The sequence below is a fragment of the Pteropus alecto genome, unplaced genomic scaffold (assembly GCF_000325575.1).
Source record: "Pteropus alecto unplaced genomic scaffold, ASM32557v1 scaffold164, whole genome shotgun sequence".
Classification (NCBI taxonomy): Eukaryota; Metazoa; Chordata; class Mammalia; order Chiroptera; family Pteropodidae; genus Pteropus; species Pteropus alecto.
Genome location: NW_006439568.1, coordinates 18750995 through 18756861, shown reverse-complemented (window position 1 = coordinate 18756861; position 5867 = coordinate 18750995). Strand labels below are relative to the sequence as shown.

Below are 5867 nucleotides of genomic sequence, written 5' to 3'. Positions count from 1 at the left end.
GAGGAAATTGACCTCCAAATTCTCACTAATGGAAATTCTAAAGACCGTACCATAAAGAGAAAAATAATTCCAGAAAATAGATCTGAGATACAAGAAAGAAGGATGAGTAAATTTTCTTTAACTCCTAAATTTGGAAAAATCTAGCATTGATGTTATAAAAAATAATATCAAAATTTTGAGGTCAAAAAAAGAGCTAGTGCTCCCTCTGAAAACTGTTGGGGGGTTACGGGTGATCTTTGGCATTCCTTGGCTCATAGATTCACCCCTCCAAACCTTCATTTCACATCATCTTTCTCTGTCTGTGTCCAAATTCCCCCTTTTTATAAAGATATTAGTCAAATTTCACCCTAATAACCTCATTTTAACTTCATAACCCATATAAAGACTCTATTTCCAAAAAATGTCTCATTCTGAGGTAATAGAAGTTAGGAGTTCAACATATTTTGGGAGAAGGAGGAGGAGAGCACAATGCAACCCACGACACAATCCCTATTGCCTTAAATTCCAGACAGCCCCCCACTCCAGTTTTAACCGCTAGTGTATCTGTCCTTTCCACCTCTCATCCTTTCAAAGCTCCAAAGCCAATGGCGCCCATGGTACCACGCTCTTATATTGCTTATTATGAGGTGGACTGTGTCCTTCCAAAATTCACATGTTGAAGTCCTAACTCATACTTCAGAACATGACTGTATCTGATGATAGAGCCTTTAAAGAGGTGATTACATTAAGATGAGGTATTAGGGTTTGGGGACACGCAGAGAGACATCAGGGATGTGCACGCACAAAAGAAAGACCTTGTGAGGACACAGTGAGAAGGACACAGTGAGAAGGACACGGTGAGAAGGACAGAGGTCTCAGAAGAAACCAAACTTGCTGATACGTTGATCTTAAAACTCAAGCCTTCAGGATTATGCAAAAAGTTGTTTAAGCCACGGAGTTCTAGCACTTTGTTATGCAGCCTGAGCAGATCAGTTCACTGCTCAAAGCTGCTCCCCACTGCCTGTGGCGATGCTCCCGAGCACTGTCCCCAGGCCTCACTCCCTCTGCCCTCCCGCGGGCAATTCCTCGACTGATGTCTCTGAAAATCAGTGAGCAGAGTCAACAGAGCCACACAAAGTTAGTGTGCGACGTCTCGGCTTAGAAAAGTAGGCGTGGATGCTCACAGAGAGTTTGCTGTGCTCCCACCAGCTGTCTGGTGTGGCCTTTGATGCCATCACACCTGTGGCTGTGATGGAGGTGATGGGAGCAGAGGGAGGACGGATTCCAGGGGCTGGTTTGAGACTGTTCTTGGGCACAGGGAACGAGAAAAGGATCGTGTGAACATCAAGCAGATCGCTGAAGGAGAAGCTTGACCGGCAAGCTTAGTCGAAACTTGAAATTCTTGTTTATTCCTATAGGTCCGGCGATGGGAGAGGAGGAAGCTGCCCTTCTCGACTTCCACTTACTGCTCAGACTTCAGATTGCTCCCGGAAACAGCTTCCTTCCCATGGTGGATGTCCAGATGTCCCCCTACCCCAGGGGGCTCTCCTTCCTCTTCTCATTCTCCACTTGTCCCGGCTTTTCCTACAGAACAGCAGTTAACGCTGTGAGGAGCCTCGAGTGCGAAATGAGGCGCTATTCTGGGCTCTGCGGACAAGGCTGGTTGAGACTGACTTCAGGAATTTATATTCTTGTGCTCTGGAGACCGAAGAGAAAAAAAAAACCAAACAACAACAACAACAAAAAACAACAAGAAAACTATCAGGGAGCAATGTACTGAGAATTAAAATGGGGGACATGAGAGTGCAATTGATCAGGGGGGTGGCTTTAGACTGGGTGACCTTTGGTGCCGCTCTTGCCATGGGAAGTAATTGACAATTTGTGATCTATGACACTATTAATCAGCTTGTGAAAACACCAGAAACACCACAGAGTTCTGCCATCTTGGCTCCAAGTTACAAAAAAGGAAATAAGTTTGCTTACCTATACCAGGCAGGGGGTATAACCAGGCTTTGTTAGAAAATGAATAAAATGTGCTCCCAGATCCCATTTCCTTTGTCTTTTCAGAGAGGAATTTTAGCCTTCACAAAGGTTTCTCGCCAGGTCTTTGAAAAGGAAATGGAAAAGCTGTTACCTAAGAAAACAAAACCGAGAGACACATATTTAACCTACCCTGGTAACTTCTTCCAGGGACATTTGGAAATGACGTGGGATCCCAAAGCCAGGCACTGTCCCTCAGTCCCCAGCTAGGTCCAGGGGAGCCCTTTCAGGTGGGCCACACATTGCCAAGCGGCCAAGGGCCAGGGGTGCCACGCTCCAGGGCGTGCATGGTGCCCTGGGAGGCTCTGAGACAGCACTCTGTGGGAGGGATGCAAGGCAGGGGTTTGGGGTAATATGGGGAGCGCAGGTGGTGCCAGGAGCAGTTGGAGCCTTAAAACCCCCACCCCCAAGTGGCAGGAGAGAAGGTTTGGCTCTTGTCACTGGTGTTCATTCCAGGGCCAGCACACTGACCTTCAGCTCAGGAAGTGACTTCTTGGTCAGTTGCTGCTTTCGAGGGGCCTGCCAGGATTTGAAACGAAGCAGCAGTTCTTATAACATCCAGCCATAAATCTAAATCTTTTTTTTTTTTTTAACCCAAACAAAATAGCGAGATAACTTGACATTTTGCATGCTTAAATTTAGAACAGATTACAGAAATTGACTACCCACGTCATAAGCTGTTTCTTAGGCACAACAGACATATCCAGACTTAGTTTCACGTGATTTCCATCTTGAGAGTGCTTCCTCCTTTGCCAAACATTTAAAATCTTAAAGTGGCTACTGACTGAGGCCACCTGACCTCCAGTTCTCGCCCTCATGTGTCTGAGCACAGGTGCCCTGCCCCTCTGGGCCTCAACGAATGCCTCTCTGAGGTTCCACAGTGTGGTGGGCATGGATGGAGTGCCAGGCAATGTCTGGCTCCTGTGTCCAAAAGTCAGATCCAGATGACCAGAGAGTGGTCAGGACATACTCAGTATGTGGGGTGATATGAGTAAGGAGGTCTATTAGATTACTATAGAACTTATGCCTAATAATGGTTTTTAATAATAGATTCTACTCACCAAGTACTTCCCATGTGCTGGGCACTATTGGAAGCATGCTTTATTTGTCTTAATTCTCCTAATTCTCATTACAACCGTATGAGGTATCACCATTTTACCAATGATGAAACTGAAGCTCAGAGAGGTTAAGTGACTTGCCCAAGCTCACACAGCTCTAGGTGGGGAGCCAAGATACAAACCCAGGCGTCTGAGTGCACTTCCTCACTTACAGTCTTTGTGTATCGGCCATGAGATCTTCGTGACACGGGTTAATGAGAATGTGATGGAGCCAGTGATTCTGATCCAGAGGTGGCTCTTCATGGGGGCAGTTGTCTCCACCCCCAGGTCTGGGGAGAGAGGGACTTGACCAGAGGCCAGAGGGATAGATAGAATATAAAATGGTTGTTTCAATTTAGAAAAAAAGCAAATCATGGCCTCATTAAGATGCAGTGTTTTAAAAAATTTTATTTTGAAAAAATTGCTGTAGCTCTTAGAAAAATGAATCTAAAAGAAGAAAAAAGAAAAGAGAGCCCCTATAATCTGAGTATGAATATTCAAGTTTAGAGCATCGTTTCCCCTTTAAATATAGCCATTCACTCACCTTGGTAGAAAGTCCTGTTACTTTAGGTTTGTCTCAACTCTCACTGCAAAGGCTGGCTGAGACCATCAGGCGGGACCATCTGTGCCGAAGACCTGATTTTGATTTTCTAGGAGCTATACATGACATCATACACTTTAAAGAGGAACTTCTTCCCTTTGCCAGCTGCCTCCCTTCCGGCCTATTCCTGCCTGCTACTCTACAAGCAGGACCGAGGGGAGGTGGGTTACTGGATAAACTGTTTCCCTTTCCTAGGGCACAATTGGACGCATGTAGAATCCAGAAGCCCGGAGATTCAGACAGGCCTGTTCGATGGCTTTGTTTTGAGGACAAAACTTCCAGACCAAGGTGCAATGTCTATTCAAAGCCAGTGAGTCTAGCCTTTCCAAGCTGTTCCTCATTTTCTGTACTCATAAGCTGTTAGAATTAATTCACTTAGCTTTCTGTGGGTTTTCTTAGGGGATGTTTCCTTGCACTTATTGTGTTAATACACATGTATATCAGTAGTTTTAATTCTTTTGTCACATGATTCAAATCCAATCAATAAATATATATAAGGAGGGTGCCATGGAAAGGAGGAAAGGGGAGAGGTTTGGTATCACCATATTCAAATTAAGTAACCTATGTTTAAGTAAATCAATAAAAATAAATACATAAAGTGCAAAAGGGTCATCTGTGTTGTTGGAGCTGAACTATTAACTAAGGCTGAACTAGAGTATACTATTATTAATAACAGTAATGGCACCATTTACTGAGCATTTATTACGTGCCTGGCGATCATGGTGTGTGATGTTCTTCCCTTATCTGGGTGACAGAGCAGCAGACTCTGTGAAGCGCCAAGGGCGCAGAATGAGTAATGGCAGAGCCACTACCTGACTCTAGATTCTGTGCTCATAATGTCCCCTGATAAGGAGGACAAGGCACAGGTTGGTGATGTGACTTACTTATGCGTGAGTGCAAAACTTGCTAATGAATAAAGCAAAATGGCATAATAAAGAGCTGAGTCTGAGGATCTGGGTTTGAGCCCTTTCTGCAATTTCCTGCTTATGACTTTAGGAACATTAAAAAATAACTCTAGGTGCCTCAGTTTCTTCATTTCTCCAATTTTCATGCTACCAACCAACTCTTCTAAGTGTTGGATGGGAAAATACATGTGGAAGGTCTTTGCTAACTCTCCTGGTTTGTATGTGCTGTGCAAACTAACGATGTCTATTTTATTTTATTTAATTAATTGATTTATTCAATGATGTCTATTTTATTTATTTATTTGTTTGTTTGTTGTTTGTTTATTTTTAGGTGAGGCGACCCTTGATTGACCTCACAGATTGCAAGGACCTTGTCCCTTATTTTTTAAGCCTATAGTACCTGGTCTTCCTAGGTGGTCTCCCATCTAAGTACTAACCAGGCCCGACCCTGCTTAGCTTTCGAGATCAGACGGGGTCCGGCATGTTCAGGGTGGCAGGGCCGTAGACCTAATGATGTCTATTTTAACTGCCGGTAAAGCAAGGCCTATTATAATTACTGGTGAATTGCGAAACAATGCTTCTAGGAGGTGGCATAAAATAGCATCAGCTGTAACCTTCGTTTTCTGCAAACAAAATCTGCATCTCGATCCCTGGACTGGTGGCTCCTTGGTCCTCTATGCCCTGTTCTGGCAGCAGGCAGAGCAATCATATGAGCTCCCAGCAGAAATCCTTGTAGAGAGCCCTGGGAAGGAAGCTATTTCTGGCTATGTGGAGCATAACTCTTTCACCACTGTTTTCTCTCTGAAACCATAAAGAACAACAATGAGATTTATCTGACCCATAGAATGAAGTTCCTCTGTGTATGGAAAGAGATTCACACAGAAATCTAAGACATCTCACTTGCTTGCCGCCCCTCACCAACAAAAGCCCCAAACCACTTGCAGGAAGATCCATGAAGTGAATTGCTGATGCTTCAGAGCTGGCGTGGCTCCTGGTGACCCCTGAACCCCTCATCCTCACTTCCCATGCCAGCACAGACCGCCGAGGGTGGGACTGGCATGACCGCCCGTGTCCATCCCTCTCTGCTTAACTGGCCCACAGCTGTGGCTGAGACCCAGGGGCTGCAGTGTTCTTGGGTTCATAAAGCAGACACCCTGTCAAAGAAGCCTAAAGAAATCTCTAAGCCGTCTTTCAGAAGAGATGGTAAGCACCTCTGAGCCCGGAGCCATGCTCCTCACAGCCCTG

General features: G+C 45.0%; 1 pseudogene; it reads right to left on the bottom strand.

The window, feature by feature from the left end:
- Nucleotides 1-5010: 5010 nt before the first annotated feature.
- LOC112483614 lies at nucleotides 5011-5129 on the bottom strand (annotated as a pseudogene).
- Between the last annotated feature and the right edge of the window lie 738 nt (nucleotides 5130-5867).